The following is an 11,379-nucleotide window of genomic DNA, read 5'->3' on the forward strand; positions in this document are numbered from 1 at the left end:
GTGGTTTTCCAGTTGGGGATTCATTTGTAAGTGCTTTTTGGGGGGTTGAGGGAACTTGTATTTTTGCAATAAAGTTATTACCAATGCACTCCAGCATATGTACTGTGCCGATCGTCGCCCATTTATTTACCTTTATTCATTCAATACTGACCCCAGAACTGCTGATTTGCTAACCTTAAAGAAGCATTGTGGAGTTTTGGTCTAAAACTAGCGAGCTACTGTCCTAAAAGACATGCCAAACCACCACCAACAGCTCAGTTGGCACTGGTACAATCTTGCTAACATGCTAACTGGTATGTTTCTGTAAAATTGTTGGCAAAGGTGTGCCTGTGAAGGTTTTTTTTTAACGTTTTTGCAGGGTTTTCCAACCCGAGACACAGAACTACGTGCAGAACTAGTGGGAATGACTGCTGGTGTGTTTATTATCCTTCACATGACCCACATGATCCAAAATGAATTTGATGAAAATACCAAAAGTAGTTTCTCACAGAAACATGCCTCAAAAAGTGGCAAATTGTTGCAGTGCAGCTTAAACAAGGTTAAACAAACACCACTCTACACTGATTTCAGCAGAAGCCATTGTTTGGAGTTAGGTAGTGAGGTTGTAACGGTCAGATTAAACTTGTACCCGCCTTTTGACACATTGTTGACATTTTTATATTAGATCACATCAATTTAATTATATTCAATTGTATTAATGTATATATCGCCATTAACAATACACATGGTCTCAAACAAGACCACCACAAACAAGACTTGCAACATGTGCCTTTGCAGTTTTCTTTTTTAATGAGCACTGCTACTTTGAGCTCAGTGTTCACAGAGCTTTAGATTGGTTTAATCATTTCAAACACTAACCACACTAATCACCCTAGATGGGCATTGCAACATAAAGCCTCTTTCACCTATGAAATCTATAACTATGCTAGATAAAACAATCTGAAATAGATAACGTTTTCCCCTTCCCACTTAGGCATCAATCACAGCAAAGTGATATGTCTGTGTGGGCGCTAAGTTAAATGATGTCTGTCTGGGGGCTCAGTTAAATGCGGTTAGAGTATATGTCTGCCTGGGGGCGAAGTTAAATGTGGTTAGAGTATAAAAATGATTTTTTTAGTAAGATATCATTGCATTGTCACTATATGTTAGCTTTACTGGGATTCACGGACCGTTTAACAAATGCGTTCACTATCATGTAGGCCTACCTCTCTTGTGGGACTTGATGCAACCCCCTGCCTGTGTCCAGCAGCCTCTCCACAGGGCATCAATCCTGACTCATTAAAGACTAAGCCCTGCCCTCTCTGAAGCCTCACATCAAACCCATCAACCAGTCCTATTTCTTGGATGTCTACATGACAGGTAAGTCCAATGCCACCAACATTTGCATATGCATTAGGTCAGTATTTCAGGCATGGAGCTGCCCCCATATCTCAGTCATTAGCCATGGGCTAAATGAGTGAGGACGATGGTTATGAATTGTTGTTATTAGCGCAGGTATGTTGATGAAACAATCATGGCTACTGGTGCACTAGAATGGGTTCTTTGTCCTCTCCAGCAAAGACTCTGCAACCCGTATCCACCAGGTGTCAGCAAGGACACCAACTCGACTGTGTGGAGATGGTGCTACTGCCAGGGGTCGTCATTGTAATAATATGTGGCAAGCTAGCAGGAGCTCTTAAGATGTCTTTTACTTTGAATAATGAAGATTTTTCTCCAACTTTTACTAACACTCTCAGCAGGGGAAAAATACTTGCAGCGCTTTGGGTAGTAAAACGGGTCCACAACTCACAATCAGTGGGACTCGCATCACAACACACATTTCTGCCTGCATACAAACACCAGGGCTGGGGATGGATGGGGATGTCAAGAAGAGACGTTAGGTGAAGACTCAGTCGTAATTTCACAGGATATGGACCTTTTCAAAGAACACACTGAAGCAGTGTGCCATGTGTACAGAACCATATACGCTGATCTCCTTTTTTTCCAGTTACTCACATACCAATTTGGTCCGATCTAGGGTGCTGTCATCAGCATTTTACCCAATGGCATGTAGTTCTATAAAATCATGGCATTTATCTACATACGCTTGTGTGTTTTAATTAAATTAAAGATGTATCAGATGACCTAAAAATTGTTATTCAGCTAAAAATGGCAGCCACCCCCCACACAGCTATGCTCTGTGTATTCCCACTCCTTCTGATCTGGGTGTCAACCTCTTTTCAATTGCAGGTTTTGGTATTCATGAACAATTTCTCACCAACCAGGCTCTCCCTTGGAGACAACAGCAGGAGATGATAGGGAGGGAATCGATATTCCTCCTCTCTTGTTTGTTTACATGTTCTCCAGGAAATTGCGCAGGGCAACTTTGTTCTTTTTTTTTTTCAAATGATGCAGTGTTTACTTTTCCCAAGGGGGTCATGTTGAATAGCAGTGTTCTGTTTGGAGAGTTTCACCCTCTATTTTAACATGACTCAGGGACAAATAGGCCCAATCATTGATGCTGACAGTAAATTATTTCTCTGCAATGCAGCACTTTGCAAAAGCAAACTGCTTGTGTTATTAGGTGTGACTATCAAAGGGAGAAATCTCTTTATTTTCTACAGCCAACCCTGTCTCAAGCTGTGCACAGGGGAATGTTTGTGTGGCAGGGCGTCTTTCTCAAAGGGAGCACACCCCGAAGTGATAGGTCATAGAAGAAGAAGAGAGGGTCATAGCATGCCTTTGCTGTGGATCTTTTGTTGAAGGAAATCTCTTCCTTTTCTTGTAGTTCTATGGCACTATTTCATTTCTTTTCAGAACCAAAGATAGACAGGGTACCCAGAAACGAATTCTACAAATTAAGTCTTTAAAGTTGCAGCTGCTTCCTTGAGGAATGTTTTCCTTATTAATATTAATTTGGTTAATATATTTGTTAATATTAATATTTTCAGAGCAACCCATTACCCCTTTGATACTCCCTCAATTAGCAAACCAATAACATCGTGCAGCTCAGAAGGATTGTACCTCTTTAGCGCCACCGCTGGCCTGGAGTAGGTCATCGGTTGTTATTGAGTGATTGTTGTCTACTGTAGGTTCAGTAGGAATGAAGATATGAAACCTTTTGTAATAATGTTCTCATGATTTCTTTGCTTGTTGACTTTTTCAGGATTAGTTTATTTTTATTTTTCAAAATCAAGATTAAATATCTAATAGTCTTAATATTTTGTGTGAAAAAAATGAGAAAATCTATGAGAAAATTAAACTTTATGGCATTCTGTTTGGGTCCACCAAAATGTCCTCTACTGGCAAGACCCCCGTAGTTAAAAGTCAATCTTTCTTTATTCCATTATTTCTTTCATTCTTTCTTTCTTTCATTCTTTCTTTTTCATTGTTGCTCCTTAAGCTCCGGGCTCCTGCGCGTGAGCTGCAAATTGATTCAGTTCCTTCTGACAGCATGTGTGCGTGCGTGCGTGAGTGTGTGTGTGTGTGTGTGTGTGTGTGTGTGCCTGCACGCGTCTGTGTGCTTGGGAGGCTTTGCTGCATGTGCCTCGGTCTCACGTGCGGGGGCTGCAGCAGAGGACTCGCCACCTGAATGAGAAGCGTCTTGAGAGGCTAAAAATACACTCGGAGAGAACACATGCGGCAGGGAGGGAGAGAAATAGAAACGGGGGTTATTTTTATCTCAAGCTCCTCCTGGTTCAATGTGTTCTGGGTTTCCTGTTCAATTATTTGAGGTTTTGTCTGAGGTTTTTTTTTTTCTTTGAATCTTACTTTACAGGTTTATTTTAGGAGCACACGCCACCAGAAGGATGAGGGGTTTCCTGAGTTTCTCTGGTGTTTCCTCACACTTACATGCACAAATACATCATCAATTTCCTAAGGGCATCCTGTGTGTGTGTGTGTGTGTGTGTGTGTGTGTGTGTGTGTGTGTGTGTGTATGGGGGGGGGGGGGGGGACTCAAGTGACTCAAGGCCACTCCTTTGTGCAATGTGAGGACATAAACCTGACAAGTTTTGTGATCCATTCATTATTGCAACCATTAATACACAGCCTTAGTGGCACCTCATCAGACACCCAAACACAGCCCAGGAGGACATTCCTGCACAGGTACCACACCAGACTGCTTACAGAGGCAGCTCAGCTTCACTGGCACGCAGACTGTCCCCAGCAGCTGTCTATTGTACAGACAGGAGATGACTCAAGGCTGAGGCTAAGAAGGGGGAGCTCTGATCCACAGTCTGTTCCTGACCACAAAAAGGGGAAGAGGGAACATCAGTTCACAGTCATGGACCTTTCCAGAAATAGAGGTTTTCAGGCCTTTCAGGAGGAAGTAGCAATTAAGAGTAAGCAAACATGAGACATTGTAATCACCTGTCTCTTTCTGAGAACTATTCTGCCCTTCGGCAGAAACTCATTCATTTAGATTGAGCCTGTTGCCAGATTAATAGAGGCGTCATTGTTAGTTGTCACACATTTTATCACGTGAATCTCGTGTGACTCCAAGGCTTTTAAATGATTGTACTAGAGTCTAGTACAATCATTTAAAAGCCTTGGAGTCACACGAGATTCACGTGATAAAATGTGTGACAACTAACAATGACGCCTCTAGTAACTAGAGTGCATTGGAATTCTGAGAAATCCTGAATCACTGGGAATATTTAGAATTGGGTTGCCTAGCAACAGTGTTAATGGGGTCATCACCCCATTACTTTACTGAATTTGTGAAATCTCATGGTATGTTTTTTTTTTTCCGTTGAATCCTGGGAAGATCGCATTGGAGACATCATATTTGTTTACAGAGAGAGACCTAAGACCCAAATGAGAAGAAAATAAAAAAAAGATGTTATTTACTGTCATGTCTACGTATCGTCACAATCCGAATGCATTTTCCACCCCTGCACCCCCACACTTGCATGACTCCCCTTCAGGCCATCGCTCATCTGCCATTTCCGGAGGTTCCTGAGGTCGCACATTCACCTCTTCATTTCATGAAAAGTAAGCAGCACAAAAACAGCCTCCGATGTAGTAAATGCCCAGTGGAGACGGTGTCCCTGGGAGTTCGACCATTTCCACTTTGGCATTGAAGCCAAACTACACGGACCCACACTGCCATGCCAGAGATGAGAATGATCAGACTGATTGTCTCATCTGTTCTGGTGTGAAAGCTTTTATTTTCTTCTCATCAAGGCCCATCTCACCGCCGCAGCAAGTTAATCACTTCTGAACCTCCGTGGACCCAAAACCTCAGGATGAGTCACAGCATGGGAACCCTAATGGCCATGTGATTAGAGTGTCAGGCCCTCGGTCAATACCCCCACACCCCACTGAATAACTAAAGACAACCTCCTGCCGCTTCAAATCTGGGGAAGAGTTGGTTGAAGTGTTGGTTAAATCTGTTGCTGTGCAAAGGCCCCAAATCTATGAGGCGCCGTTTGTAAAATGTTGCACGTTCTAAAATCCTGCTCAGTTTTACATTTATGTTATTTAACAACTTTGTGTTTCTGCCAAACATTATCCTTGGAAAAGTTATTGCCTGAATTTACATGAATTTCTCTCTAAATGTTTGAAAAAGTGACATTTGAATATTGTGGTGCTTTTTTTCTTCATATGATAATGCTAAATGTACCAAAACTGAGGAGGATTTTAGGCAACGTGCAACATTTTAGAAACGGCGCCCTATACAAATCAGCCTGTAGGTGTTTTGTGATGTGTGGTGATGTGCTCACGTGGAATCGGCTGTCCCTGTTTTCAGTGGTGGAGTTAATGGTTTTAGACAAACATGTTGACTCCATCCACCAACCTGCAGGCTGGATGACCTCCGACGCCTCTGCTGCCATTATTTTCCAGTGGCCCTCTTTCCAGGGTAATTAACTCTCAGGGCAGCGGAGGCCTATGGGTGGAGTGGAGGCTGTGGCACTATTGATGCAACCACTGAGAAAGGTCGATATGTGGCCTGGAAAAGCCTCTGTTGTTCAGAATCAGAAGGGGCACGTGTCTCCCCCTCTATTTGTTTCGGCAGGTGTGGGTATGAGGTTGGCACACCACGCTCCCCTCAGCTGCCCCAGGTGTCGGTATGAGGTTGGCACACCACGCTCCTCTCAGCTGCCCCAGGTGTGGGTATGAGGTTGGCACACCACGCTCCCCTCAGCTGCCCCAGGTGTCGGTATGAGGTTGGCACACCACGCTCCCCTCAGCTGCCCCAGGTGTGGGTATGAGGTTGGCACACCACCCTCCCCTCAGCTGCCCCAGGCCGGGGTATGAGGTTGGCACACCACGCTCCTCTCAGCTGCCCCACGTGTGGGTATGAGGTTGGCACACCACGCTCCCCTCAGCTGCCCCAGGTGTGGGTATGAGGTTGGCACACCACGCTCCCCTCAGCTGCCCCAGGTGTCGGTATGACTGTGTGGGTTTGGGGGGGGGGGGGAGCCACTGATCCAGAGCAGCTAATTACCTGACTAGTTTTGTAAAAACTCCAGGGAGACTGATGTTTACACAGCAGAAGTGCATGACTAACGCCCATCTTGTTTCACATTGCAGTGAGAAAGAGGGGAACCCAGCGCCCATGAACTGCTCAATCGGTTGAACAGCATAATTCCGTTCTCTTGGCCGGGCTCACACTGAGAGGCCACTGTTGAGTTGTTTAGACAAGCGGCACCCCCTCTGGTCAGGACTCTCCCTCCCCCGGCCACTGGTTCAGCTGACGGACCTGAAGCACACCGTTCATCATCAGTGTGCTGCTCCATGCTGCTCAAGTAGGACATTACAAACAATTGCATTTGCTCCACCTTCCACATTGAAAACTGTCTCTTGTTTTACTCAACAGACTAAATATTTGAGACATAGAGGAACATCCAGGAATCCAGGCCTGTGGAGCTTGGAGAAGTTCCAGTGTAGTGGAGGAGGTTTGTTGGGACACTGGCGGACTGCAGATGTTGAAGACAATAATATGAAAACATTAATCCTTGTTTTATTGTGTGCTACACTGGAAACTCTCCAGCCTCCAACCAAAGGGTTGTGTATATTTTCTGTGGCCTGCAGACATATTTATACTATCACAACTGTATATTTTTGCCAGTTAAGTCGAACTTCATTTCTAATGGTCCTGTTCAAAATAACTTCATATTTTGTTTCATCAATAACAGTGCTCATCAATACCATTGCATGGCAATCTTTACCTGAGATACTTGAGACTCATTCTCATGGAGACATGTTTAGCTGACATGCCAGTGTAAGTCATATATTTACACACAACATTCGAAATGTTTTGCAGCCATATTGTTTGAGATTTTTTTAAATCTACAGTAAAATATAAGTGTTATATTCACACTATAACATTAAATAAAGTGCATGCATGCACAATGCTTATCAATAGATTTCCCTTCTCATGTTGTACATGATGTTCACACTATGAGGGGCCCCAGCCTGCTCCCAGATCAGATGTATGCTGTTTGAAGCCTCAGCCTCTCTCTAAGGCTTATCTGCTCATGGAGAAGAGGGCTCTTCAGCTGTGGGCACTTACCACTGAATACTGGGATGCTAACTTCCCTTGTCGATACAGTTGCTCCATGCATTGATTTGTTTTCATGGAAAGTGGTGGCAAGAGAGAGGAATGAATCACGCCCTACGTCATCAGCAGAGAAGTGTCTGACCCGCGCTGGTGTGGAACTCGTTCAAAGTGACGGGGCCTTGAAACAAATGGGCCTGTCATCTTCTCAAAAGGCACAGTTAACCTGACCTTGTCCCTCCTGTAAACCTGCCATGGCTTGTCAGATTAGATAGTTTACACCAGGGAAGCATCTTTCATGGGTAGACTTTGCAGAATCAATGATCAGACAAGCCCTGTGGGGTAGCTGAAGAAGATGAGGATAAATCTGACATTCCACAGCACTGGCTGAAAAGATGAAAAGAAAGTTACTTTTACAGAAGGGACGATTGAAGGATAGTTCAGCCTGGAATGAAAATTCTGTAATTATAAGTACATCCCTGTATTAATTTTTTCTGTAAAATATAAATGGGTTTGACAGCCGAGTATCTCATGGTCCACATTGGATCATAATTTGAGCTGCTCTGGCAAGCAAACCTTACGTGGGTGTCTAGTGGCACTAAGTTGAATAGATTGGACTCATAGATTCATTTTTGGATGAACCATGTTCACATTTCCATATAAATGCAACAGTTGCTAAATCATTCGTCTCCATTAATTCCCAGGAAACACAGAGCTAATGAAACTCAGTGTCTAGACTCCAAGAATACATGACACAATTAGAAACAGGAAAGATGATCTCCAGCTCAATTTAGTCACTGTAATTCTGTGTATTTGGCTCAATGATAATACTGTACATTTTAGATTGAATCCCCACAGGTATTCCTTGGCATGGAAAACAAATCTGATATTGCCTGCTCTTTTGTGTTGATATATACTGTTGTGTCGTGAGATGAGTCTGTGAAATAGGAGATCACTGTGTTTTCAATCCTGCATGGCAGGTATTTAATCACAAATGACATCTATTTGGCTCTTGTAATCCCAGCATAAGCGTTACTTACAAGAGTAGACCCACAACCTCAACCTGAACCTGAGGGGTTTCAAGGCCACAGCGAGTTTGTTCCTTTTGCATCAAATATGGGGAAGCTTAGAAATGATGTCATAAATAACATTATCAGAGCAAAGATGGCAAACATTTCGCCTCTCATCTCACCCTTTACCCTCTGCTGCTAAGGGAGATGCTCTTACAACCTGCAGTCCATTCATCTGGTAGCCTTCTATATAACTTGGCTTAACCCTCCTGTTACCTTCAAATGTACTAACATATTTTATCCTTGGGGTCTATTTGACCCCAGAAAATGATTATAATGAAATGTTTTACCCAAGTCTTTATGTTTGTTTGTTGAATAACTAGATAGCCCTTTAAATAAAACAACCTCCCCACCCCCCTTATACATCCAGAATACCTGTTGACTATGGAGAAATATGCAGATCACCATAAAATCTCACTGATTGACCTAAAATTGGAAAGAGATATCTTTTTGGTGTTTTCATGGCTTTAATTATTTGTAAGTACATATTGTTGTTATCTAGAACATTTGGAATGAAAAACAATTTCTGTTGATAAAAATGTTGATATTTCTTATATGTTTTATACTTCTAAAACAGCCTGGGGTCAAATTGACCCCAAAGAACACCGATGCGTACAGCATGTGTACAGGACATTGAAAAAATATCATGTTCATTTTATGTTTACCCAGATGTCCCCATTAAATTAGGAAAAGTCATTAAATATGAAGCAAAAAAAATGATGTCAATCATTTATTTAGAGACGTTAAACATTGAATGGGGTCAAATTGACCCCAAAGATAATAGGAGGGTTTGTTTTCAGGTAAAATACTTGAACTTTTCATTAGGTTTGTGTCTGCCTGGAATGGCTTCTTGTAAATATATAAAAAAAAGATTGAAATAGAATTCCGATTGGGCCTGGTTCCTGAAATATCTCATTGTAGAGTATGTATCAAGTTTAAATATATCAAGTTCGAACAGATGAGGCTACTGTGCAACTACCCGTTTCTTACAGAAGATAAAAGCCTGATTTTCTTAATCTCCAGTACCCCATCCATGTGTGTGTCGTATTTCCTGTTCCTACTCACAAATGTGCAACTGTTTATTTTACCGGCATGTTTTTCATTCTTTACCGGGGACTGGCTCTACTAACCAAACAAACACACACACACTCTGTCTAAGTTGGATAGGTTTCCTCCGCTGGCTGACCGCTCATTACAGGCAGCACCATAGCATTGTGTGTTGAGGCGTAGGAGGGATGCCGTGGGATTATTGTGGGATTAATGTAAATTCTTTTTGAAAATCCTGTCTCCGTGTTTTGCCATAATCCTCCCATCAGTCTAAATCCTGGCATGGAGGAAGAGATCTCTGGGGGTTATAATCTTACAGCAACTGCCAGGCTCCATCCCCGATGACTCCTTGTCACACGGATGAACCTCTCTTCTCACACAAGTCGCCATTTAGAGTACAGGGAATTTGTTCCCTAAGACTTTTAAAAATGACCTTGTTGGGGCAGTTTTTCATGAATGACTGGACCTTTGCAACCCTCTCTTGGGTTTTTACACAGACACTGGATTAAGCTCCAACCTTCCATAAATCCAGGGGCAGTTTAAGCCTTGACATGAAAACTCCTAGAAAGAACTACTCACTCAATGATCTTTCACATATTTTCCTTGTCTTCATAGCAAAATAGTCAATTCAGTTCTGTCCTGTTTTTGTAAATACCAACAAGGTTTTCAGTTCACACACTGTGGCCTGGAATTCCCTCAGAAGGGATTTCTTCTTTGGGTTCAATGAGAACTGCTATTTTTTAATAAAAAAAGATCTAAATCAGTCCAGTATTGAGTCAGTCATTAGTTCTTCTGGACCGGACCAGAGGAAGAGAAAGGAAATCCTAATGACAGTAGAAATAGTCATCTTCTACACTTTCTTTACAGTTATTAAAGTCAGCTGACACAGGTATCTCTGTAGGGAGATTCCCATGCTGTAAGACACTTATAATAACATTATGACCCTGTCAGTGGCGAAAACAAATGGTTCACTTTGAAGCGGTTGCTTGCCCCATAGGAGTACATTGTATGGCTGTTTTGCGGTTGCCGGTTATAGCATTCTAATACTGGGCTAATTTTTATCATTTTTGTTCCTAGTAAAAAAAAACTGGACCCAAAAAGATGGGAAGATATGGCCCAGGTTAAAATAGACCAGAGTTCTCCTTTAAAGGCATGGCTAATAGGCTGAGGCAAGCAATTACAAAGACAGCAAGTGGATCGGCTTATGTCATGTGTAATATTGGAGTAGAGTTAAGATTGTGACAGTTTAGGCTGACAGAATTGGACTAAGCAGAATCAGCTGGTAAATCAAACTCTTCTTGCACTCAGCAGCTAATGAACAGAACATCTCATCCTTCATTCAATGCAACTGTACTATGATGAAAATGAATGTATTTATGCAACTTATCAAAGCCACCCTCCTGTGTAATACATGCTAATCTCTTTAAGCATATCCACTGGTGTAGCTGGTTTGAGCTCTCCATCTGGTTCATTATCCAAACCACTTATTATTATTATTATATTATATTATATTACTTCAACTGACTGTGGACTATCTCCAGAATAAAATCTTGTACAGTCTACATCACTTCATGAGTTTCAGGTTAGAAGTGCTTGAAAAACCTACATGTCCTTATAGATTTAAAACAGAGCTATCTATGACTATCTATCTACTGGATGGCATTTCACCTTGTATGCTACTGTTGTTAAATCTGTAATGCAGTCATCCTCACAGATACTTTCTGAGGTCATCTCTTTGGCCTGGCCTCCTTGTTTAGCTGTTGTTGGTCTGTTTCCAGG

This window comes from Clupea harengus, chromosome 16, assembly GCF_900700415.2.
Source record: "Clupea harengus chromosome 16, Ch_v2.0.2, whole genome shotgun sequence".
NCBI classification, from domain to species: Eukaryota; Metazoa; Chordata; class Actinopteri; order Clupeiformes; family Clupeidae; genus Clupea; species Clupea harengus.